The sequence below is a fragment of the Chiloscyllium plagiosum genome, unplaced genomic scaffold, assembly GCF_037043375.1.
Source record: "Chiloscyllium plagiosum isolate Xiang-an unplaced genomic scaffold, Cpla_swu_hap1 HiC_scaffold_11, whole genome shotgun sequence".
In the NCBI taxonomy this organism is placed as follows: Eukaryota; Metazoa; Chordata; class Chondrichthyes; order Orectolobiformes; family Hemiscylliidae; genus Chiloscyllium; species Chiloscyllium plagiosum.
Window position 1 is genome coordinate 12,164,224 of NW_028270149.1, and position 27,912 is coordinate 12,192,135.

General features: G+C 44.1%; 1 protein-coding gene across 5 annotated transcripts in view; it reads left to right on the forward strand.

The window, feature by feature from the left end:
- aff2 (ALF transcription elongation factor 2) overlaps positions 1-27,912 on the forward strand; it is a 540,071-nt gene that overhangs the window by 150,762 nt on the left and 361,397 nt on the right. The gene's annotated exons all lie outside the window — the stretch shown is intronic.

The window sequence follows — 27,912 nt, forward strand, 5'->3', positions numbered from 1 at the left end:
TGGTTTGAAGTTAGGAAAGGTGCTATGGAAATGCTTGTTCCTTCCTCCTTAACGGGCATTTCCTAACCAACCTGTTCATAGATATTGTTACACACTTCTGAGACTGGTGAAACTTGAAACTGGGTCTCCTCCCTTAGAGGTAGGGACTCTACCACTGCATCACAAGAGCCTAGGTACAGATACTTGCTAATCAACTTGTTCAGAGATGTTATTACACATTACTGGAGCAAGTGGGATTTGAACCCAGGTCTCTTGCCTCAGGTATGGACTGTACCACAAGAGTGCCATCCTTTCTGCTTTCTGTATTGACCACAGTAATCCAGAGCACCAGGAACTCATCTTGCTCATTGGTATAGTCTAAGGAGGGCCAGCATTGCATGTTTAGTTTTTGATCACTTGGGTGGTGCGGTGGCACAGTGGTTAGCACTGCTGCCTCACAGCGCCAGAGAACCAGGTTCAATTCCCTTCTCAGACAACTGTCTGTGTGGAGTTTGCACATTCTCGCCGTGTCTGCGTGGGTTTCCTCCGGGTGCTCCGGTTTCCTTCCACAGTCCAAAAATGTTCAAGTTAGGTGAATTAGTCATGCTAAATTGCCTGTAGTGTTAGGTGAAGGGGTAAATGTAGGGGAATGGGACTGGGTGGGTTGCTCTTCGGAGAGTCGGTGTGGGCTTGTTGGGCCAAAGGGCCGGTTTCCACACTGTAAGTAATCTAATCTGTAAGGGGAGGTTATGGCCTCCTGGTATGACTGGTAATCCAGAGACCAAGATAATGTTCTGGTGAGCTGGGTCCAAATCCTGCCGTAGCAGATAGTGGAATTTGAATTCAGTCAAAGTCAGGATTTTAAAGTCTACTGGTGACCATGATTCCATTGTCAATTGTTGAAAAAACCCATCTGGTTCACAAATATCCTTTAGGGAACGAAACCGCCATTCTTACCTGGTCTGGCCTATGTGTGACTCCAGACCCACAGCAATGTCGTTGACTCTTAGCTGCCCTCTGGGTAATTAGGGATGCTGGACTATCCAGTACCTCCCTTATTCAATGAATGAGTGAAAGCAAAACCCAATAGATACCCTGTACCCCTTCATGAAGCACTGCTGCAGTAACATTCCCAGAAGCAGGAACCAATAAATGATGCAAATTGGTCTGACTTATACACATCAAATTGGAGTTTCAGTAGGACCAGTACATTCATTTCCAAGTGTTGCTGTTTTCATCTTAACTCATTTTTTTTTCCTCTGATTGGGAAGACCTTACAACCAAGTGTTCAAAATGCTGACAGCTACATTGTGACAGCTGTCACCATGTCTTAACATTGAGGCCAAGTAGGAGACAGAGAAGGTGAGGAAAGGCCTATTCAATCATGGCAACTCTGCCTTGACATCAACCTTAAATCAAAAGTCAGTGATGATGAAAGTTTTGAAAGGTGGAGAACTTAATTGAGGGACCTCCAGAGCTCAGGCCTTTGGCTGCTGAAGTGATAGCCACCAATGCTGGAAAGATTATAGTTGAGGTTATATTAGAGGCCAGAGTTGAAGGAATGTAGTGTGTGGGGTCTGAACAGATTACAGAGATAGTGTGCTTCGAGACATGGAAAAATGTTAAAAATAAGGATGAAAATGTTAATGTTGAGGCACGGTTTAACCAGGAGCTATTGCTTCTTATAATGAATGGGGCTTGTGAGAGTTGAGAGACAGAACAGCTTAGGATAGAATGACTTTGGGTCCACAGAAAGTAGACTGTGAGAATCCTGTAGGGAGTGCTTTGGAACAGTTGTTGCTGGTGGTACCAAAGTCATTGATGGATTTCCAGCAGCAGACACTGGAGTAAAAGAAGGAAACAGTGTCTACTAGAGAGTCGACAACAGAACGAGACATGAAGATGAGGAAAAGTTCCAGTGTTGGAGAGATTTGAGAATCTCGGCCCATTGTCACCTTCGTCCCCAGGATCACAATGGGTCTCCTTCAGTGGGGGAGGTATTGGCCTCATGGCATTATTGTTAGACTATTAATTCTGAGACCCTGGTAATGCTCCTGGGGTCTGAGTTCGAATCCCTCTATGGTAGATAGTGGCATTTGAATTCAATAAAAATCTGGAATTAAGAGTCTAATGATGACTATAAATCCATTATCGATTGTCAGAAAAAAACATCTGCTTCATTAACGCCCTTTAGGGAAGGAAACTGCCATCCTTACCTGCTCTGGCCTACATGTAACTCCAGACCCACAGCAATATTGTTGACACTTAACTACCCTCTGGGCAATTAGGGATGGGCAATACATGCTGGCCTAACCAGTGACGCCCCACATCCCATGAATGAATTTTAAAAAAACTGTAGGTGACCTTGGATGATCCTGAATGTTTCATGACTGATAAATCCTGCTGTCCTGCCATAAAAAGCTCAATAAATTTTAAATGAAAAGTGAACATTCCAAAAGGATGACAATTATGGATAAAATTGGCCCAGCCCCCAACCGTCATTGTCTGTTGGAAAAAATAATTTTGAATAGTATTATATCTTCAGGTATTGTTCAGCTTGGCACACAGTTGCTGTCTCACTTTCAGTGACAACAAGACTTGCAAGCAAATCAAAACATGCAGTTAGTGAAGGTCTTCTCTCTCTGTTATTGAGTCATTGACAGGAACATTTTTACTGGGAACAGAGACAGACTGGCGGGCTTACAAGTAACTCATGTAGCTGCCAAATAATAAACTGTGTGGGTACAGAGTGTGCTGTACCAAGATACTGAGCAAGTAGTGACTAAATGAGGAAATGCACACAAGAACTCAGTAAAATCAGATATGCCCTGTTTGCAGAAAAGAGTCAGGCTGATTTACGTTAATGAATCTCCATGATGTGATGTGTATTTCCATTCACAAAACAGGCGGAAGTGCTGAGTTGGAAGACTGGTTGACAACGCATCATTCAGTATGACATAGTGACCTGTGCTGGCATAGTGGGACAGGCATGCTGTGTCCCACACTGGCTTAATGGGTGATCGATGTTTATCTCTTTTGAGATATTTTGAAAAATCTGGACTGCTGTCTTGACTTATTAAATCAAATATTACTATTTCAACCAGATTTTTTTCTCCTTCTAAAACATTTAGTTTTACTTTGAAGAAGGATTTTGTATCCCCTTGCTTTCCAGCGCCTTCCCCCAACTGTTTATTTCATCCCATGCGCTGACTTTCTGTCAGTGTAGAAGATTCATCAATGACTGCTTTCTCAAAAGCATTCTCAGTCTGTTGGGAGGAGGGCTACAAAAGGTGGTTGTGTGACGTTGAGGTGTGAGACACTCATTCCAGCCATTTCATTGTCCTTACCCGAAATGCGAAACCCCCTGCAGCAGGGGAGATAAATCTTTTCACTTCTGAGGATACATCCCACCACTAAAGCGACCACAGTCTAGTAAAACATTCCAATGTGTTTGACAGAGCTGCAAAAACAGAATTACATCAGATGATCAAAAGCCTTGACAGAAAGCTGGATTTTAAGGTATGTCTTCAAGGAGGAAAGCCCATGATTTCATTGTGCCAATGTTGGACTGGGGTCGACAAGGTCAGAGGTCACACAACAGCAGGTTATAGTTCAACAGGTTTATTGAAATCACAAGCTTTTGGAGCGCTGCCCCTTCGTCACATCAGGATAATAGAACAGATTGCAGAATATAGTATTACCCCTACAGAGAAGGTGCAGAGAAACATCAAATCTAATATATGTAAGGTCTATTCATAAGTCTGATAACATCAGGGAAGAAGCTGTTCTTAACTCTATAGGTATGTGTTTCAAACCTTAGTACCTGTTGCCCGATGGAAGAAAATGTAACAAGGGTGGGAGGGGTCTTTGATTATATCGACTGCTTTCCTGAGGCAGTGGGAAGTGGAGACAGAGTTAATGGATGGAAGGCTGGTTTGCGTGATGGACTGGGCTGCGTTCACAACTCTCTGTAATTTCTCTGCTGCCACACCAAGCTGTAATGCAGCTGGATAGGATATTTTCTATGGTGTATCTATAAAAATTGGTCAGGGTCTTTGTGGACATGCCGAATTTCCTTAGCCTCCTGAGGAAGTACAGTCACACATATGCCAGACTAGATAAGGATAATAGATATCCTTCCCTAAAGAATATTAATGAACCAATTGGGTTTATAAAAGCAATTAGCGATGGTTATCAGGCTCGCTTTTAACTTCCACCAGCACCAATAGTGGGATTTGAGGACACATCTTCGGAGTATTAGCCTCAGCCTCTTGTCCAATGATATTACCACCATGTCACCATTTCCCTGATTATAACAGTATAATGGATTATTTCCCTTCCAGTCCAAACATGTGCAGACCAGGTGGATTGGTCATGGGAAATGGAGGGTTACAGGGATATGGTACAGATGTGTATCTAGTAGGGTGCTCTACAATGGGTCAGTGTGAACTTGGTCTGAATGGCTTGCTTCTGTGATTCAGAGGAAACACTTTCTCTGTGTATACTTTATTCAATTCCTTCCAGCATTTGAAACACTTGGATCATATCCCTCTGAAGGGTCAAATGGCTCTGAAGGGGCAATGAGGTAAATGTTTATCATCTGTTCTTTTACCTTAGCCTTCGGTAACCTGATATCATTCTGAAGTAAATCTCTTAGTGTTTTTGGTTTGCTTCTTTTCTCAGTCCTGGACAAGACACCTCATGTTGAAACCACCATCGTGAGTAGACTGGGAGGTTGGGGCTTGTTTCATTTTCTCAAGCTGTCCTTTTACGTTCACACATGGAAGGGACAGGAAACCATCATCTGCACCAAAAATCTTCACCCACACAGATTTCCCGAAGCCATGCAAATCTCCAGCGCCTTGTCATGCTAAAGGAAATGAATCTGCGGGAGCAACTTTGGGAGATTGTTCCCTGACTCCTGAACAAAGCTCCAAAGGACTGCAGTAACTCACAAGCCCCACAGTGTAAACTGTGGAAATTGATATACCTCTCTCACCCTGACCTATCCAGCACTATCAGATTTCCAGCATCTGCAGTATTTTGCTTTTGTACTGTCACATGAGATCTGGACAGGAGTAAAAGCCTACACTGTTGTATGCCATGGGCCGTTTCTTAACAGACCTAGCAAAAGGGCAATAGCACTGTGTTTCCAAGTGCGAATTGCACTGATCTGCATCCAGCTATAAACAGTGAGATAAATTCTTCCATAACATAGTACTTCCAAATGAGATGTAATTGTACCTTTCACACTACAACAGTGAAATCTAGAGTTTGCTGATTGTGACTTGTGTTAAATGTGTCTATAATCACCTGCAATCAGAGTGACTATTGATTAAATACACATTCCTACATCATTTTAGTACATAACTGTCTGCTACACAGCCATTGCATTGACTATAAAGAATTGATAGCACCATAATAGTATTGATCTGCCATTGAAGAGTATATAGGCATATTTATCCTTGATTGGAACCTCAAATCTCCAGTACAATCATTTCTGTCAGAGTATTCCCAGTCGTATGAATGGGTACTTGTTTATTGGGCATGTGTGGAAGCAGATTCAATCATAACTTTCAAAAAAGAAATCTGATAAATATTTGTAAAAGCCAAAAAGATTGCAAATGGGGAAATAGCAGGGGAAGAGGGATAGCTTTTCAAAGAGCCAGCACGTGCACAGTGGGTCAAATGGCCTTCTGTGTTGCAAGACGCTAAATTTGACTTTGTCTGCTAGCAAATCGGCAAACCATTTAACACCCCTCTAAATGGACACTATCTTTGATGTCGGGGATTTTAACTGAGGATGGGGTGTCAGAGGAAGTTGACCTGTTAACTTCCTTTCAGTATTACTGCCCAATCACCTAATGTCCCCTTTACTGCAGAGATATTAAGATATTTAATGTAGTCCATGCTTAGTCTAAACCAAGGGGAGGTAGTGCTGTGTCCCTAGGGATTCTGAGTTACCGGACAATCTAATCTGTTAGAGGTTGGAGCCTTGGAGGGTGTTGGTAGAGGCAACAACACTTCTTCCAACACATGCTTGGTCAGGAAATTCTTGCACACCACCTGCCTGTCATTGGTATGTGCTGGGAAGATTTGTTGCTTGATACTTAATCTATTTATGGGGCGTCACAGTGCCTTAGTGGTTAGCATTCCTGATGAAGAGCTTTGCTCAAAATGTTGACTCTCCTGCTCCTTGGATGCTGCCTGACCGGCTGTGCTTTTCCAGCACCACATTTTTCACTCTGGTTAGCACTGGTGCCTCACAGCACCAGGAAGCCAGGTTTGCTTTCAGCCTCGGGCGACTGTCTGAGTGGAGTTTCCACATTCTCCCCGTGTCTGCGTGAGTTTTCTCCGGGTGCTCTGGTTTCCTCCCACAATCCAAAGATGTGCAGGTCAGGTGGATTGGCCATGGAAATTGCCCATAATGTCCAGTGGATCAGTCGTGGGATATTCAGGGTTACAGCGATAGGGCAGGGGTTGGCTCTGACTGGGTTGGTCTTTGGAGGGTCAGTACAGACACAATGAGCTGAATGGCCTCTTTCCACATTGTAGGATTCTATAATTGTATTTGACCACATGGTGCGTGTGCCTTCTTCAGCTGCAAACATATGATCGAGCAGCCAATCCCTGAGCTTCTGGTTCAGAGTCAGGGAGGCTAACCCCTGCACCAGAAGTGCTCCTGTAAAAGGACAGCATAATAATTTTGTAACATAAGAATTAGTATTAGGAATAAAGAATTCAGCACCTCAAGACATCTTCAGCATTTTAATACCACCATGACAGGCCTCATAGAATCATAAAGCATGGAAACAGACCAACACTTCTGTGCTGACTAGATATCCCAATCGGATTTAGTCCCATTTGCCAGCACTTGGCCCATATCCCTCTAAGTCCTTCTTATTCATATACCCATCCAGATGCCTTTTAAATGTTGCAATTGTACCAACCTCTACCACTTCCTCTGGTAGCTCATTTCATACACACACACCACCCTCTATATGAAAAAGTTACCCCTCAGATCATTTTAAATCTTTTCCCTCTCACCTTAAACCTATGTCCTCTAGTTTTCGGTTTCCCCCCATACTAAGAAAAAGACCTTCCAATCATTATCATGATTTTGTAAACCTCTATAAGGTCACTTCTCAGTCTCTGATACTCTTCAGCCTTCTTCACACACCCCTGTCTGCCTACAACTCTACTTTCAAAGAATGTGGTGTCATTGCTTGGCAACATTCCCCAGGACCTTACGATTAACTGCATAAACCCTGCTCTGGCTTGCCTTAGCAAAATTCAACACCTCACATTTATCCAAATTAAACTCCATTTGCCCCTCCTTGGCCCGTTGGCCTCATCTCTGCCTCAACCTCACTTTCCTGTCTGCTCTTCACAACTCCTTGACCCATTACTCATTAAAAATCTGTCTATCTTCCCCTTAAATTTATTCAATGTCCAGTAATTCCACAGATTCATGACCCTTTGAAAGAAGTAATTCCTTCTCCTCTCCATTTTAATTCTGTTATCCCTTAGCCTAAAACGGTGACCTCTTCTGCTCAATGTGTATCAAATTGTCAGTTCTTGATCTGCCAGGTTTACCATTAGCTCTGGCGCTGTGACTTCACTTAGGGCTTTCAAACAATTTTTTGAATCTAATTCTGTAGTTCTCTCCTTGTTTTGATCACTGACCCAGACTTGCCTCTGATGGGAGGAAGTGGGGACTGCAGATGCTGGAGAGTCAGAGTCAAAAAGTGTGGCGCTGGACAAACACAGCAGGTCAGGCAGTGTCCAAGGAGCAGGAGAATCGTTGTTTTGAGCATAGGCCCTTCGTCAGGAATGTGATGGGGGGAAGGGGGCTGAGAGATAAATAGGAGGGTGGGGCTGGGGCTGGGCTGGAGGTAGGTAGCTGGGAAAGTGATGGGCCTCCTCTACCTCCAAATCCATACACATTACGACTGGAGGAAGAATGCCTCATCTTCTGCCTTGGGACCCTGCAACCACACGGTATCAACATTGACTTCCCTAGTTTCCAAATCTCTCTTGCACCCCACCTCATCCCAGATCCAATCCTCCAACTCGGCACTGCCCTCTTGACCTGTCCTACCTGTCCATCTTCCTTCCCACCCAGCTGTTTCACCCTCCCCTCTGACCTATCACCATCACCCCCACGTGCATCCACCTGTTGCCTGCTTCCACACTATGAGGATTCTCTGATTTGAGAATGACAGATGAGTCATTAAGCTGATGATTCTTCCTTCTGTTTGTTCAGACAGATCCTATATGAGGAAGGGAAGTTTCCATGGCCCCAGGACATACTGCGATACTTCACACCCAGTGAAGCACTTTTTGAAGTGCACGCGCTGTTTTATTGTGCTCATTCCTGGGATGTGGATGTCTCTGACGAAGCTGATCTATTTATTGCCCATCTCACCTTGCCCTGGAGAAGATAATGGTGTGTAGTCCCACCCACACATAGAGGTTAGGAGCAGGAGTAGGCCATTCAGCCCTTTGAACCTGTTCTACTATTCATTATGATAGTTGGCTGATCATCTAACTTAGCCTGTTTGCACATTTCCCCCATATCTTTAATTTCAAGTGCTGTCCAACTCCTTCTTTAAGTCATAAAATGTTTAGTCTTCAACTGCTTTCTGCAATAATGAATTCCATAGACTCACCATTCACTGATTGAAGAAATTTTTCCTCATCTCCGTTTCCCCAAGTGTCCTTGGACTGTGACCCCTAGTTCTGGACTCCCTGGTCATTGTGAACATCCTTCCTGCATCGATCCTGCCTAGTCCTGTAAGAATTTTGAGATTCCCCTCAGTCTTCTGGATGTAATCCTAGCCGATACAACCTCTCCTCATCCGTCAGTTCTGCCAACCCAGGAATCAATCTGGTACACAGAAACCTCGGTTATCCAGCATTCGATTATCCAAATTTTGGATTATCCAGCAAGATCGCAAGGTCCCAATGGTTGGCTAAACTGTGTTATCCAACAGGCGATTATCTGACGTTCGATTATCCAAGCAAAATACTCCCCGCGCGTGCCACTCGGTTAATTGAGGTTCCTCTGCCCTTCACTGCACTCCATCTGTAGCAAGAACATCCTTCCTTAGATAAGGAGACTAAAACTGCACATAATACTCCAGGTATGATCTGAGCAAGGCCTACATAATTGCAGCAAGATATCTCTGCTCCTGTACTTAGATTCTTTCACTATTAAATCATTAATATGTATTGTGAATAGTTGTGGGTACTTCATTAGTGACTGCCTGCCATTTGGGGAAATAAACCTGCTTATTCCTGTTATTTGTTTCTTGTCTGCTAATCAGCTCTCTATCCATGTCATTACACCACCTCCAATCCAAATGTACTTTAACTTAATATGCTAATTTTTAAATGTGGGACTTTTATTGAAAGCCTTCTGAAAGTCCAAAATAACCTCAACTACTGGTTCCCCCTCATCAACACTGTGAATTAAACCATTGAAGAATTCCAATAGATTTGTCAAGCGTGATTTCCCTTTCACAAATGCATGCTCACTCTGTTCAATCCAGTCACTATTTCCCAAGTGCTCAGCTATTAATTCTTTTATATTGAACTCTAGTGTTATCCCCACTACAACATCAGGCTGACTGGTCTAATTCTTGGCTTTCTGTCTACTTCCCTGTTTAAATACCAGGGTGACATTAGCTGCTCTTTAATCTATAAAAATTGTTCTAGAGTCTAGAGAATCTTAGAGACTGATTACCAATGCATCCACTATTTCCAGGGCCACTTCCTTAAGTACTCTGGGATATAGTTTATCAGGCTGTAGGGATTTATCTGCCTTCAATCCTACCAATTTCCCCAATACTAGTTCCCTAAATACTGATTTCCCTCAGTGTCTCCCTCTCTCTCTCTCAACCCTTTGACTCAGTAACGCTGAAGGAACGGGGATCTATTTCCAAGCGAGGAGAGTGAATGGCTTGGGAACTTGCTGGTGCTGCACTTGCTACCCTTATCCTTCTACATTGTAGAAGTCACCATTCCCAGCTTTGGAGGGCGCAGTAATGGGCAGTGCTGATGAAGGAATCTTCAAGGTTTGTAATGTATGAAACACAGCAGCCAATTTCTGCTCAGCAACATCCCACAGTCAGCTGAATATGGGGCAGGATACTAGGAATACCTCCCTGCTTGTCTTTGAAACAGTACCATTTATGTTCAGCTGAGAGGCTAGTTGGATCAGCTTAAGATCTCATTTCAAAGGTGGCCTCACTGACAGTCCCTCAGGCTTGTCTTGGTGCATCAGCATGCTTTATGTCCCTCAGTCTCCCGAGGGAGGTCCTAATCCATGATGACTAGCATGGCTTCAATTCCCATCACTGGTTTGAGGTTACCGTGAAGGACTCTCCTTCTCAACCTCTTCCCTTGCCTGAGGTCTGGTGGCCCTCAGGTTAAATCACCACCAGTCGCTTCTCTCCAATGAGAGAACGGCCCCTTTGGTCTGGTAAAACTATGGCGACATAACAACAACAACTGTTCAGAATCAGAGACCGAAGTGGTACCCCCGGGAGCCATAGATAACACCCTCAGGACAGTCGGCTTTCCTAGAGCCATGACTCTCATCCTCATATCTCGTAACATAGCAATTTACATTTATATGTTAGCTTTAAAATAGTAAAACATCTGAACACAATTTACAAGAACTCTTCCTAAGTTCAATATAACGTTTAGTCATAGAAGTAGATGGGAGGAAAGACGATTACAAGTTTATGGGAGGGGCAGTTTAATGGAGCCTTTGGTGCCAAAAGCTGCATTGCACTTTATTTGATGCTGGCAGGATCTTGTGGGCCAGTTATTACTGCTTTTGATGTCCCAGCAGGGAATGTGCTACAAAAACAGCTCATAGGTTAGTATTTCCACGTTTCATCCACAGTGAACTTGAAAACTCATCATGTAATGATTTAACTGGGAGGAGTGCACTGATAATCATCTCCCATGGTTCCACAAGTCACCATCAAAATGACCAATTACCTGATTGACAGCTACACAGGACAAAAGCAATTCGAACTAGGTTTTATCATTAATACAAAATAACTATTTATTGTAACACTTTAATGATTGAGAAAGAAAAGAAAGAATTCCAAATCTACTACTATGGAACATAAAATATACCCCTTTAAATAACCTCGAATATACACCTCTCTCTCTCTCTCTCTCTCTCATTTGTCTGTCTCTCTTTCTCTCTCTCATTATTGAGACAGATGGTTTGCTGCACATATATTATTGTGTGGGGGGAGAAACAAAATTCCATAGATCAAAAGTCCAAATTACAGGAATTGCCATTCAGTTCCTTTTGATTTCAGCAATGATGTTGGCTGTGAAATGATGATTGTTCTTCACTTCACTCATTGATTCAGTGGACCCAGGCTCTTTCTTGTTTGAAATTTTTCTGAGCTTTCTTGATTTTCTTGTCTTTTGGCCCACATGAAGAGAGAAAGAGAGGCAGGCTGAGAGACAGGTACTTGCAGTTTGCAAGCCCTGGATGTCTCTAATTGCTGTGCACTTACTGATTTGAAACAAACTGCAGTTCAACCAAGTCGTAACACTCTGCTGGTATTTCAGCAATTTAGACGGATAAATTGAAATGAAAGTTCGAATGCTACCAGTCCAAAGCAGTGGTCCTTCACAATCTAATAATCTGTTGCCTGTTTTCCAACTTGAACCACATACCCTTCACCCATTACTCCTGTTCTTGCTCACCTTAATTATCTCCTCTTCTACCAAAATTCTCATCCATTGTGTCACCCTCCCTGTGTCTATAATTTCCTCAAGTCACATTCAAAAAAAAATCTGGGCCCATAACACGACATCAAATGCCTTCACCCTGCCATTGATGGCTGTGACTTTAGTTCCTTGGGCAGTAAACTCTGGAATTCCCGAGAATTCTACACTTCCCTGTCACTCACACATCTCCATCCTTACAGGCATACTTTAAAACTACTCCCTTTGATCAGATTTCTGTATGCGTGCGTGTGTGAATGTGTTTGTGTGTGTGTCTGTTTGTTTGTCTGTGCATGTCTATTTGTCTGTGTTTGTGTGTGACTGTCTGTCTCTGTGTTTGTGTGTATCCGTTTGTCTGTGTGTGTGTGTCTGTCTGTGTGTATCTGTCTGTTTGTCTGTGTATATGTGTCTGTGAGTCTGTTTGTCTGTATGTATGTCTCAGAGTGAGTGCGCGCGTGAGATCTCTCGGGGAGGTTTCACCGCATGAAAGATACCTTATAAATAGATGTTGTTGTTGTAAATCTGAATTCACTTACCAGATTCATACACCTCACTGGTCTCTTCTGTGGCCTGTTGCTGGAGCGAATCATTTGGTCAATTTGTGCAGAGATAGTTTGAATGTAGCCTTGCACATCTCAGCAATATGCGAAAACCATTGCTTCACGGTGAGCTATCATCTCGACTGAACCACAAAGTACAAATATAGCATTGGGAGAAGATTTCTCAGTGTCAGTGCCTTCATTGGGTGATGCTTGTTCTTCGGAAATGGCACTTTGCATCAAAGACACAGGACAGTTGAGAAATGCTGCAACTTGATTCAAAAGTAATGAGACCCCAAGATTGATTTACATAAAGATAAGACGTTGTAGCATCCAAGAGAGCTTGGACCTGGCTCCACTGTGCACCTCTCACTGTGCAGTCTCTTCACACATTGGAGACACAATGTCGTGTCATAAACCACAAACAAAAAACTCTCAAGCCTTGAAGTGACAACATATGGGGACCAAATGCATAAAAGCTTCCTCTCCACTTTCTATCGAAGCAGGCACTGGCAACGTTCAAGCATTTGTGGATAATGGTCAGTTACAGTCATAGAGTCATAGAGATGTACAGCACAGAAACAGACCCTTCGGTCCAACCCCGTCCATGCTGACCAGATATCCCAACCCAATCTATTCCCACCTGCCAGCACCCGGCGCATATCTCTCCAAACCCTTCCTATTCATATACCCATCCAGATGCCTTTTAAATGTTGCAATCATACCAGCCTCCACCACTTCGTCTGGCAGCCCATTCCATACACGTACCACCCTCTGTGTGAAAAAGTTGCCCCTTAGGTCTCTTTTATATCTTTCCTCTCTCACCCTAAACCTATGCCCTCTAGTTCTGGACTCTCCCATCCCGGGGAAGAGACCTTGTCTATTTACTCTATCCAGGTCCCTCATAATTTTGTAAACCTCTATAAGGTCACCCCTCAGCCTCCGACGCTCCAGGGAAAACAGCCCCAGCCTGTTCAACCTCTCCCTATAGCTCAAATCCTCCAATCCTGGCAACATCCTTGTAAATCTTTTCTGAACCTTTTCAAGTTTCCGATAGAAAGGAGACCAGAATTGCACACAATATTCCAAAAGTGGCCGAACCAATGTCCTGTACAGCCGCAACATGACCTCCTAACTCCTGTACTCAACACCCTGACCAATAAAGGAAAGCATACCAAATGCCTTCTTCACTATACTATCTCCCTGTGACTGCATTTTCAAGGAGCTATGAACCTGCACTCCAAGGTCTCTTTGTTCAGCAACGTTCCCTCGGTCCTTACCATTTCTCTGCTAAGGTACTGGGACAGGGGGAGAAATATTAGCTGTCAGTGTATTTTTTTCACAGGGATTTTCCCACACATGTGCTAAAACATCTTGGAAAATCCCAGAAAATATGCCTTGAATAACCCCCCGCCAAGTTCTCCCACTAAACCCAGACTGAATGAAGGCAGCAACTCACTAAAATGTTCATGGTCTAGTATCACAAGTCATCACTTCAAGTGCCCTGTTCATTTGGTCACAAGCCAAAACTGGTCAGAGCAGCAAAACTGCTTAAAGCTCTGGTGAAAGCCACTTTTTTAGCTGTGGTTCAGTCTGTAGTTGTCTTGCCTTAGAACTAAAAGATGGTGCGGTGCAGGCCCCACAAAAGACAGCATGGTTGGGTGGCACGATGACTCAGTGGTTAGCGCTGCTGCCTCACAGCACCAGGGACGCGGGTTTGATTCCAGCCTCGGGTGACTGTGTGGAGTTTGCGCATTCTCCCCGTGTCTGTGTGAGTTTCCTCTGGATGCTCTGGTTTCCTCCCATAGTCCAAAGGTGTGCATGTTAGGTGAATTGGCCATGCTAAATTGCCCGTAGTGTTAGGTAAGGGGTAAATGTACGGGTATGGGTGGGTTACGCTTCGGCGGGTCGGTGTGGACTTGTTGGGCCGAAGGGCCTGTTTCCACACTGTAATGTAATGTAATGTTAGGTGAATTGGCCATGGTAAATTGCCTATAGTGTTCAGGCGTGTACAGGTTAGGTGCGTTAGTCGGGATAAATGTAGAATAATAGGGTAGGGGAATGGATCTGGGTGGGTTACTCTTTGGAGGATTGGTGTGGACTTGTTGGGCCAAAGGGCCTGTTTCCACACTGTAGGGATTCTATGATCCAGTGTGGAACTGAGGGACGACAGAGTGCTGCCTGTTGGATCAGATGTTAAACTAGGGCTTTATGTGCCCTTCCAGGTAGAAAGAAATGATCCCATAGCGCCATTCTGAAAAGGAGTAAGAAGTTATCCTCAGTGTCCTGGCCATTATGACACAGCAATAGTGGTTTATGTGAGCTTGCTGTATGCAGACTGGGTGCTGCCTACCTTGTTGCAATAGCCATTGCATTTTACAATGATTTAAATGACTAAAATGCTTTGAGCTATCCAGGGAAAAAGCAAACGTGAGTCCCCATAGTCTGCTGTCTTGTTACAGACAGAGAGAGAGGCTGATGTTGGTGAGATGAACCTCAGGCCCAGCACACACTGGTAGGCAGGCAGCAGCCTAGTGGTATTACGTCTTTTTCTGGGGACCTAGGTTCGAATCCTGCCATGGCAGATGGTGGAATTTGAATTCAGTTTTAAACAAATCTGGAATTAAGAGTCTAATAGTGACCAGGATTCCATTATTGATTGTTGGGAAAAACCATCTGGTTCAATGTCATTGAGGGAAGGAAACTGCCATCCTTACCTGGTCTGGCCTACATGTGACTCCAGACCCAGAGCGATGTGGTTGACTCTGAACTGCCCTCTGGAAAATTAGGGATGGGTAATCAATAATAGCTTAGCCAAACTCCCTTATCCTGTGAATGGCTAAAACAAAGGGGATACTGCCTTCAGGATAGTCTCAGCCAGTATGAGAATTGAACCCTCACTCACTGGGTGAGTGACTGACAGACACAGTACCAATGCAGGTCTCTTGTTGACATTTGTCGTCCATCTTAGTTTGGACAGCACAATAGTGCTGTCATGAAAATGTTGTTTAATGTCACAGTTCTCAGATGCACATTCAAAATATTACTCTGAGTACTAATAATACTGTAATGCTGGGAAATCAATGGGGAAACACGTCTGGGAGGTTTCAACTATTTTTGTAAAAACATTTTGAAAGGAAGAAAGTTTCATTTCAACAGCACATTATAGAATATAGAATGTTGAACATTACAGTGCAGTACAGGCCCTTTGCCCTTGATGTTGTGCCGACTTGTGGAACCAATCTGAAGCCCATCTAACCTACACTATTCCATTCTCATCCATATGTTTGTCCAATGACATTTAAATGTCCTTAAAGTTGGCAAGTCTACTACTGCTGCAGACAGGGCATTCCACACCCTTACTACTCTCTGAGTAAAGAACCTACCTCTGACATCTGTCCTATATCTATCACCCCTCAATTTAAAGCTACGTCTCCTCATGCTAGCCATCACCATCTGAGGAAAAAGGCTCTCAATGTCCACCCTATCTAATTCTATTAACCTACTTCTCTCTAACGAAAACAACCTCAAGTCCCTTAGACTTTCTGCATAAGGTCTTCCCTCCATACTAAGCAACATCCTAGTAAATCTCCTCGGAACACTATCCAAAGCTTCCACAGCCCTCCTATGATGCGGTGACCGGAACTGTGCGCAATACTCCAACTGCGGCTGCACCAGAGTTTTGTACAAATGCAACATGATCTTATGGCACCAAAACTCAGTCCCTCCACCAATAAAAGCTAACACACCATATGCCTTCTTAACAACCCTATCAACGAGGGTGGCAACTTTTAGGGATCTATGTACATGGACACCGAGATCTCTCTGCTCATCCACACTACCAAAAATCTTACCATTAACCCATTACTCTTTATTCCTGTTGCTCCTTCCACACCTACACATTTCCACATTAACCTCCGTTTGCTACCTCTCGGCCCAGTGCTATGTCCCTCTGTGACCTGCAACATCCTTTTGCACTATCCGCCGACCTTAGTGTCATCTGTGAATTTACGAACCCATCCTTTTATGCCCTCATCAAGATCATTTATAAAAATGACAAACAGCAGTGGCCCCAAAACAGATCCTTGTTGTATACCACTGGTAACTGAACTCCAGGGTGAACACATGGGCGCCATGGTGGCAGAGTGGTTAGCACTGCTGCCTCACAGCGCCAAAGGCCCAAGTTCAATTCCTGCCTCAGGCAACTGTCTGTGTGGAGTTTGCACATTCTCCCTGGAGTTTGCACATCCTCCAGTTTCCTCCCACAGTCCAAAGATGTGCAGGCCAGGTGAATTGGCCATGCTAAATTGCGCGTAGTGTTAGGTGAAGGGATAAGTGTAGGGGAATGGGTCTGGGTGGGTTGCGGGTTGGTGTGGACTTGTTGGGCCGAAGGGCCTGTTTCCACACTGTAAGTAACCTAATGATTTCCCATCAACAACCACCCTCTGTCTTCTTACAGCTAGCCAATTTCTGATCCAAACCCTCAATCCCATGCCTCTCTATCTTCTGCAATAGCCTACCATGAGGAGCCTCATGAAACGCTTTACTGAAATCCATATACACCACATCAACCTCTTTATCCTCATCCACCTATTTGAACATCTTCTCAAAGAACTCAGTAAGGTTTGTGAGGCACGACTACCCTTCACCAAACCGTGAAGACTATCCCTAATCAATTATTCTTTCTTAGATGATTATAAATCCTATCTCCTACAACCCTTTAGCAATACTTTACCCACCACCAAAGTAAGGATTCCTGAAGAAGGGCCTGTGCCCGAAACGTCGAATCTCCTGTTCCCTGGATGCTGCCTGACCTGCTGTGCTGTTCCAGCAATAAAGTTTCAACTTTGATCTCCAGCATCTGCAGACCTCACTTTCTCCACCACCAAAGTAAGCCTCACTGGTCTATAGTTACCAGAGTTGTCTCTATTCCCCTTCTTGAACATGGAGACAACATCTGCTATCCTCCAGTCTTCTGGCACTATTCCTGTAGACAATGATGTAAAGATCAAAGCCACGGGCTCTGCAACCTCCTCCCTGGCTTCCCAGAGAATCCTAGGATAAATCCCATCCGGCCCAGGGAACTTATCGATTTTCACACTTTCTAGAGTTGCTAACATCTCCTCCTTTTGAACCTCAATCCCGTCTAGTCTAATAGTCTGTATCTCAGTTTTCTCCTCAACAACATTGTCCTTTTTCCTGTGTGAATACTGATGAAAAATATTCATTTAGCGCCTCTCCTATCTCCTTAGGCTCCACACACAACTTCCCACTACTATCCTTCACTGGCTGTAATCTTACTCTCATTATTCATTTATTTCTGACATACCTATATAAAGCCTTAGGGTTTTCCTTGAGCCTACCTGCTGAAGACTTCTCATATCCCTTCCTGGCTCTTCTTAGCTCTCTCTTTATGTCCTTCCTGGCTAACTTGTAACTCTCAAGTGCCCTAACTGAGCCTTCATGCCTCAGCCTTCTTCTTCCTCTTGACAAGAGCGTCAATTTCTTTAACAAACTATGGCTCCCTCTCTCAACAACAACCTCAATAATTATCAAGGATACATCATAGCTGTTCCTTGAGCAAGATCCACATTTCAATTGTGACCATCCCCTGCAGCTTTCTTTCCCATCCTATGTATCCTAAATCTTGCCGTATCGCCTCATAATTGCCTTTCCCCCAGGTATAACTCTGGCCCTGTGGTATATACCTATCCCTTTCCATTGCTACAATAAATGTAACTAAATTGTGGTCAATATCACCAAAGTGCCCACCTACCTTCAAATCTCGCACCTGGCCAGGTTCATTCCCCAGTATCAAATCCAATGTGGCCTCGCCCCTTGTTGGCCTGTCTGCATACTGTGTCAGGAAACCCTCCTGCACACATTGGACAAAAATGACCCATCTAAAGTACTAAGTGTACTTATCGAAGTCTCTCCAAAATGTCTCAAAGCATTTTGCTTAAACCTGGAAGTGCAGCGCCTGACTTTTATGTAGACCCGCTTCTACATCCTGCCCAAAATCCACAAACCTGACTGCCCCGGACGACCCATCGTCTCAGCCTGCTCCTGCCCCACCGAACTCATCTCCTCCTACCTCGACACGGTCCTGTCCCCATTAGTCCAAGAACTCCCCACCTACGTCCGTGACACCACCCACGCCCTCCACCTCCTCCAGGATTTCCGCTTCCCCGGTCCCCAACGCCTCATCTTCACCATGGACATCCAGTCCCTGTACACCTCCATCCCCCATCACGAAGGACTCAAAGCACTCCGCTTCTTCCTTTCCCGCCGTACCACCCAGTACCCTTCCACCGACACCCTCCTTCGACTGACTGAACTGGTCCTCACCCTGAACAACTTTTCTTTCCAATCCTCCCACTTTCTCCAAACAAAAGGAGTAGCCATGGGCACCCGCATGGGCCCCAGCTATGCCTGCCTCTTCGTAGGGTATGTGGAACAATCCATCTTCCGCAACTACACTGGCCCCACCCCCCATCTTTTCCTCCGCTACATTGATGACTGTATCGGCGCTACCTCGTGCTCCCACGAGGAGGTTGAACAGTTCATCCACTACACTAACACCTTCCACCCCGACCTCAAATTCACCTGGACAGTCTCGGACTCCTCCCTCCCCTTCCTAGACCTTTCTGTTTCTATCTCAGATGACCGAATCAACACGGACATCTACTACAAACCGACCGACTCCCACAGCTACCTGAACTACACCTCCTCCCACCCCGCCCCCTGTAAAAACGCCATCCCATTCTCCCAATTCCTTCGTCTCCGCCGCATCTGCTCCCAGGAGGACCAGTTCAAAATACGCACAACACAGACGGCCTCCTTCTTCAAGGACCGCAATTTCCCCCCCGACGTGATCGACGATGCCCTCCACCGCATCTCCTCCACTTCCCGCTCCTCCGCCCTTGAGCCCCGCCCCTCCAACCGCCACCAGGACAGAACCCCACTGGTCCTCACCTACCACCCCACCAATCTCCATGTACAGCGCATCATCCGCCGTCACTTCCGCCACCTCCAAACGGACCCCACCACCAAGGATATATTTCCCTCCCCTCCTCTATCAGCTTTCCGTAGAGACCACTCCCTCCGCGACTCCCTTGTCAGATCCATACCCCCCACCAACCCAACCTCCACTCCCGGCACCTTCCCTTGCAACCGCAGGAGGTGCAACACTTGCGCCCACACCTCCCCCCTCACTTCTCTCCAAGGTCCCAAAGGAAACTTCCACATCCGCCACAGATTCACCTGCACCTCCACCCACATTATCTACTGCATCCGCTGCAGCCGGTGTGGCCTCCTCTATATTGGGGAGACAGGCCGCCTACTTGCGGAGCGATTCAGAGAGCACCTCTGGGCCACCCGGACGAACCAACCCAATCACCCTGTAGCACAGCATTTCAACTCCCCCTCCCACTCCACCGAGGATATGCAGGTCATTGGACTCATCCACCGCCAAACCACAACAACGCGACGGTCGGAGGAGGAGCGTCTTATCTTCCGACTGGGAACCCTCCAACCACAGGGGATGAACTTGGACTTCACCAGTTTCTTCATCCCCCCTCCCCCCACCTTGTCTCAGCCGAATCCCTCCAGCCCGGAACCGCCTTCCTGACCTGCAGTCTTCTTCTTGACCTCTCCGCCTCCACCCTACTCCGACCTATCACCCTTAGCTTGACCTCTTTCCACCTATCACATTTCCAACGCCCCTCCTCCAAGTCCCTCCTCCCTACCTTTTATCTTCTCCTGCTGAACACTCTCTGCTCATTCCTGAAGAAGGGCATGTGCCCGAAACGTCGAATCTTCTGTTCCCTAGATGCTGCCTGACCTGCTGTGCTGTTCCAGCAATAAAGTTTCAACTTTTATGTAGACAAACCCTGCAGTTAATTTGTACACAAGTTCCTCAATATGACTGCACTGAGTTGTTAGGTTCGGATGTGGATAAAGTGTTTGAGTGGGATTTGGAACCGCAACCATTCAATTTCAGAGGTGAGAGCTGAGCCTTTGTGTATTAACAAATCGGTTCCCGGAAGAAAGATTTCGAGAAATTAAGTACCTTACGTAAAAAATGTAGCCATTGAGATGCAATAGATTGGGAAGTTACTGCCTCAGTTTTAATTGCATTTTGTACAAGTGAGGTCCAACATGACAGCAACGATTTGCCTTGATATGGTGCATTTAGGATAATAAAGTGTTCCAAGGTACTTCACAGGAAGCGGAAGTCCGATAAATTTCAACCCGTGTTCAGAATCTTCTCTAGAGGCATTGTGGCAAGAGTTGGAAATGCAGTTTAATGTGGCGTAATGCCCTTAGTTTCCTGCCCAATGAATTCTGTCCACTTCCATCTCGTGGACAAGGGCAACAGATACCCCCCCCCCCCCACCTCCAACCACCCATGCAAATTCCCCTCCAAGCCACTCGCCATCCTGACTTGGAAATATATTGCCATTCCTTCACTGTCGCTGGCTCAAATCCCTCATGGCATTGTGGGTCAATCTACAGCACATTGACTGCAGCATTTCATGAAGGCAGCTCACCTCCACCTTCTCAAGGAACAGTGAATAAATACTAAACTAAACACAGAGAGTGCTGGAGAAACACGACAGATCAGGCAGCATCTGTGGAGACAGAAACTATTAACATTTCAAGTCTGGTATGACTCTGCTTCAGCAATAAATCCTGGCACAGCCAGCCACTCTCCCATCTCATGAGTAAAAATGTGATTGAGACATTGAGCCATGCTGTTGTTCTTAAAAAATACTCTAACTGTTTTGAATGAGAGCAAAGCAGCTCATCCCACTAATCATAAATATCATAACCACTCATCAGAAGATCATACTCACTCATCATCTATGGAGAGAGAGACAGAGTTACTGTTTTGAGTCTGATACAATGAAAAAAGTCATCTTGAACTCAAAGTGGAGACAGTGAGGTCTGCAGATGCTGGAGATCAGAGTTGAGGATGTGTTGCTGGAAAAGCACAGCAGGTCAGGCAGCATCCGAGGAGCAGGAGAATTGATGTTTCAGGCATAAGCCCTTCATCAGGAACGATATTCCTGCTCCTCGGATGCTGCCTGACCTGCTGTGCTTTTCCAGCAACACACTCGCAACTTTGGACTCAAAGTGTTAACTGTGTATCTCTCTTCACAAATGCTGACCTACAGCACATTGTAATAGTTTTTTTTGTTTTTATTTCAGGATCCAGCATTTTCACAGTTGCTTTAGTCTTCCCAGTGTCCTGGCCAATATTCACTCCTCAACTAACCTCTCAAAAACTAAACCTGATGTTTATCATATTAGTGTTTGTGGGAGCTTACTGGGAGGAAATTGGCTGTGGCATTTCCGACATTATAACAATGACCTACACCTCCAGAAAAGGAAGACTGGCATTTAATTCCCATTTTCACATCCACGTCACAGCTCTTTAAAGTTATAGAGTCATAGAGATGTACAGCATGGAAACAGACCCTTCGGTCCAACCCGTCCATGCCGACCAGATAGCCCAACCCAATCTAGTCCCACCTGCCAGCACCCGGGCCATATCCCTCCAAACCCTTCCTATTCATATACCCATCCAAATGCCTCTTAAATGTTGCAATTGTACCAGCCTCCACCACATCCTCTGGAGTTATAAGGAGTTCTTTCTGAATTGTTATTGTGGAACAGCAGTCACTTTTCCACAAACAGCAATAGGATAACCATCAGATAATCTGTTTTTCATTAAGGGCTACATATTGATACATTCTACATTCACATCTGAGTTGTTAATGCACATGACAAGTCACAAGGGTCCCAGCACCAATCCTGGTGGTACACTGCTGGTCACAGGCTTGAGGTTGTGAAAGTTGCTACATAAACCTCTTTAAAATACTTCAAAGCTGGCTTCTGCTGATTTCAGAAATGCATGCAGTTGAATATAACCTTTGGCACTTTCCTTGCTGATAGATAGCATGCTACCGAATAACAATGGTGAATCTGGGGAAGCAGGCATAAATGGCTGAGTGGCCTCCTTCTCCCCTGTACCATTTACAAGTCAGCCATTAAGTCTGTCCTTGTTTCGTAGGCAGTCTGTTCTGATCGGGTGCACTTGAGAAGGATTTTGCTAACAATGCTATAAACTAAGGAGCTGGTGGCAATGGCTGGGCCTGACACTTTGATGTGCCAGTCAATTCAATGGAAACGTTTATGGGCTTTGTGTGAAAGCTGATGGATTTATGGACAACTTATGCTGAATGCAAATGAATTCAGGGCAGACTGTGGAGTAGATCAGAATAATAATTTAATTATTTTGTCACAGGGAGTGATGGCAGGGTGGGGGGGAGAGGGGAGTGAAGCAGTGGAACAAGAAGGATGTCAGTAGATTTTATGAAAAGGCACTATCAACAAATGGCAAACAATAATCGATTAGGAATTGGGTCAGTCAACTTTGGTCTCTTTCACTGACCCACACATGATTTGCTCCACTCAATGCTGCTATTTAAAAAGATCTTTCGAGTTTAATTGGTATTCATGGCATTTCAGGAGTTGAGGATTACTGCTTGCTAAAATTAAAGGCTGCATGTATCTGATGTGGTTTTTAAATCTGTAAAAACAGAAAAAAACTTCATGTTTTGTTCATCATTTTATGCTGTGGCTTGGAATTTCAAACGACTGTGCATTTTTTCACTAGGCACTGGTGTTCAATGTGCCAAGTTCCTGGTTACACTATCAGAAGGGTGAGGGGTTTTAGTTCACTTGGAGGCACAGGGAACAGTGCAGATTACCAAGTAAACACACGTCAAACTTTGAAGGAATGGCACAGTAGATCTGCTGTAATGGGTAATTTCAACTTTGCATGTTGTACACTAGCAAACAATGTTGTATTGGCTGCCCATTATTACATGTGTCCAGATTATCCTGTCCATTCATGAAACTAACTAACATTTGCTCCATTGCTGACAGAAGCATATCATATTATGTATTCATCCACCAATATTGCCTCCAATAGCTTTAAGTCCAAATGCTTCCTGCATTCTGCAGCCCTTCTGTCTGCCATTTTGATTTCTGATCTCTCTTTTGGACTGTTAAAGGACAGTTCCAATTCCTCTACTTATCCATGTCCTCTTTGCCAGTGGGAAGTATGGCACACAAGAAATAAACAGTATATATTTACATATTCCATGTATTGTAGTAAGGCATCCCAAGGAGTGTAGTCAAGGAAACATTGACATTGGGCCATGTGAGAATATTGGAATCGGTAATCAAAAAGCTGGTCACAGAGGGAGATTCTAAAGATGCTCGTAAAAGGAGGTGACAGAGGTTGAGGTGGGAGACATTTGGAGAAGGACATCATCGGTTTAAAACCGGGGAGAGATAAAGGCACATTTTCTAATGATGGAGTGAGGGGTGTGCAATGGTACACCGGAGCTGCAGGACAGCAGCATTCCTCCTTATTTTAAATGAGTTTCCTCCAACCCTACAATTGTTTAATTGTGACCTTTTGTGCATTCACGCTTTTAATTATTGCATTGCTGCTGTCCTTGACTTCAGCCACATCGGTCCCATAATCTGTAAATCTTTTCCTATCACTGTCCATCTCTCTCGATTTCCCTTTATTTGTTTTGATTTGATTTATTATTGTCACGTGTACCTAGGTATAGTCAGTTCTTCTGTAGTGTGATGCTTGCGTTCTTGTGTAAGCCCTTGGTTTGGAAAACCCGCGCTTTCGAAACAGCGATTAAAGCGTTGGTGATGTTATACCCACGGTTTAAAAGTTTGCTCTTTAGAAACAGTCCCCCAATTTGTCAATCGCGTTACAGAGAGTTCAAGTTGATGAAATGCACGTTACGACCTGTACAGTGAAGAGTTTTGCTTTGAAAGCAGTGTAGACAGATCATATTATTTAAAATGCATAAAGGTAACAGAACAGGGTGACGAATACAATGTTACAGCTGCAGAGAAGGTGTACAAAGAGCAAGATCAACATTGAATTTAAGATTTGAAAGGTCCATTCAGCAGTCTAACAACATTGGAGAAGAAGCTGTTCTTGAATCTGTTGGTATGTGTGTTTAAGCTTGTGTATGTTCTGCCTGACAGAAGAGCTTTGAAGAGATTATAACTGGGGTTATAATCCTTTAAGACACTTTTTTCTCTTTAAAAAAGTCTCTTGTTAACTCCCAATATATGCGGTTTGGCATCAAAGTTTGTTTCATAACACTCTAGCATGTGCCTTTGGGTGCTATGTAAGTACAATTCATTGTTTTCTGAGAGTTGCAAAGCTGATGACATTCCGATCTGAAAGGGATTTTAAAATTGGTTGTAAATTCAACTTGCATAAATCTTCAAAAAGACTTGATTGTTATGGGCTGTTGGTGTGAAAATAATCAGCAGCTATTACTCAAATGCTTAGTAGTTGGACGTCAATACAACTGATGACCAAGTGTTTTAACTGAGCTTTATTCTAATGACTGAAATAGCTTAGTGTCTTGGAGTGTTGCAAAGTAATAAGCAGAGAGGCAAGCTGTTAAGCCTTTAAGTCATTAAAATTTATATTTGATGCCATACGCAGTTGCAAATATCTTTGGTGGTTTGCAATAACATACCTACTGTGCACTATCGCATTTATGACAAAAGAAAGCACGGCCCAGTATGCAAATATGATACTGAAGTGTCAAAATCATATTCACAATGCTTCACATCAGCCCTGCTACGCAAGGAGCCCTTTGAATGGTTCGTACTTGAACGCTGTGACCCAAATTAAAAATCATTAGTGAATTCTTTTTTCCAGCATTCACGCAGAGAGAGGACACCCCTCCAGAAGGATCAGCAGCACTTGCAAAAATTTAATTAGGTGGATTTTAAAATAAACAAATTCTGCAGGAAGCCCGGCAAATGACTTCTTGCGATTATGGTTGTATTATGCAAAAAGAGCTTAACCTGGGTGATTAATACCGTGTGCAACTTAAACATGTGCCCTGCAATACTGCAAACACTTTTTGTTAATTAGTTCCGCTAGAATACCAAATTGCTGGGGGAGCATGTTTTAAGCAGCCTTTCTAGCCATTTATAGAATGTTCAACAGAACAAAAGAAACTAAGGACAAAAGACCCTTTGACGTTTGTGGGTGTCTGTTTAATGATTGTTTTCAAAAAAAAAGGGAAGCCTTTTCATTGTGGAAGCTGAGCAGCAAAGGTCAAGCAGGGAAATGGAATGAAATGGCATGATGGGCTGAATGGTCTTCAGCTGCACTCTCAGTCATTGTGATCTTATGCAGTCTGGTAGCCTCAACAGGTATGGGATTTAACCTGCATTGTTGGCATTGCTCTGTACCTCAAACCAGTTAACTGTGTTAACCATCTTCTCAATCTCGACCCTCACCTGAGGCATGGTGACCCTCAGGTTAAACTTACCAGCTGTCACCTCTACTCTAATGAGAGTACTCCTGTGGCTTCATGCAGTGAATGGCTGCTATATTGTCAGAGGTACTGCTTTTCTGTCGCAATACTGTGCGTAATCTTTGCAGAAGTGGGCTTCCCAGTTTAACTTGAAAAAAACCCGCAAGACCAGTTTGGGCCAAAGAGCCTGTCTCAGTGCTGCAGGACCCTATGACTCTGTGAACTGCAGATGCTGTAAATCAGAAATAAAAACAGAAATTGCTGGAACAGCTCATCGGGTCTGGCAGCACCTGTGGAGAGAAAGCAGAGATAACGTTCTGGGTCAGTTGCTGAGGAAGGGTCACCAGAGTGGAAATGTTAACTCTGATTTCTCTCCACAGGTGCTGCCAGATCTGCAGAGCTTTTCCAGCAATTTCTGTTGTTGTTTCCCAGTTTAATTATTTGACAACAGCAACTGGACTTTACTTTGGAATTTTCTTTACAAGATGTGCCAAAAATTGCAAATCATTTATTTTAAGTTTTCTACTGATATGTTTCCGTACAATTGAATAACAAATATTTTTCTTTTGAAATAATTTTATTCTGGTGTTTGAACTGGAACAATGGAACAATGGACTGCTTTATAATGTGTTGAGAGTGTGTTGCTGGAAAAGCACAGAAGGTCAGGCAGAATCCGAGGAGCAGGAAAATCGATGTTTCGGGCCGTAGCCCTTCATAAGGAATGAGTTTGTGTGTTATTAAAAATTCCCATGGTGTGGATGCAGAAGCAACAGTTAATGAAGAATTAAGAAGGGAAGTCTTTGCTAAAACTATAGTCTGCCTGCTGCTGAAATATTGTGAAGGGTTTTGGGTCCCTTCTCAAAGGGAAGATATGCTGGTATTGCAGGCAGTCCAAAGGACATTCACAAGGTTGCTTCCAGGTATGGAGGCACCATCTTATAATGAGAGGTTGTTGGGCCTGTACTCATTGGAATATAGAATAATGAGAGGTAACCTTATTGAAACATACCAGATTCTTAGAAGATTTGACAGGGTATACACGGAAAGGTTGTTTCCCCTTGTGGTAGAATAAAGGGCCAGGGCACATAATCATGATGAGGCAGAGATAAGGAGGAATTTTATTTCTGAGGGTCATGAATCTGTGGAATTCTTTACTGCAGAGAGCTGCTGAGGCTGGGCTGTTCAGCATACTTAAGGCTGAGATAGACAGATTTTTGATCCGTAAGGGAATGAAGTGTTTTAAGGAAAAGGCAGGAATGTGGAGTTGAGGATGATCAAATCAGCCATGATCCCATTGAATGGTGCAGCAGACTTGATGGGCTGAATGGCCTACTTCTGCTTCTGTGGGGGTGGGTCCTGCAGCTGCTGGAGATTAGAGTGGTGCTGGAAAAGCACAGCAGGTCAGGCAGCATCTGAGGAGCAGGAAAATTGAAGTTTCAGGCACAAACCCTTCATCAGGAATCCAGATGAAGTGTTTTGCCTGAAACGTCGATTTTTCCAGCTCCTCGGATGCTGCTTGACCTGCTGTGCTTTTCCAGCACCACTCTAATCTTGACTACCTCTGCTTCTGTGTCATATGCTCTTTATAAAGATGGACACCTCACAAAAATTGGCAACAAAAGAATCCCAGAGAACAAGATCAGGATAATAAAAACCAAAAGTACTGTGGATGCTGTAAATCTGAATCGAAAACCAAAGTTGTTTGAAAAGTTCAGCAGGTTTGGCAGCATCTGTGGAGAGAAATCAGAGTTAACGTTTCAGGTCGAGTGACTCTTCCTCAGAAGATCAGGATAATGTTCACTTTTCTCACAAGTAGCTAGCCCGATAGCTTGCTATGTTAAGCCTGCTGGTTACCTAGTAATCCAGAGGGCTGTGCCTAATGTGTCACCATTCACGGAAAAAAAAAATCAGATAATCACTTCACATTCCGGAAGGGCTTGCATTTATCTCACACTTTTAACAAGTGCCAGCCACCTCTGAGCACCTTGTAGCTGATGTTGAATGTAGATAACGTGACAACCAATATGCACACAGCAAGCTCCCCGGAGCAGCACTGTGATAATGACTTGATTATCTGTAATGTCATTGGAGAATAAATATTGGACAGGAGAATTCTGTTTTTCTCAAGCCTGGAAACAAAATGTTGGCATCGGTGCAAAGGTAACCATGAAGCTGTTGAATTTTCATTAAAGATATTTAATTCATTAATCGTCTTTTTAGAAGAAACCCTTCTCTCCTTACCT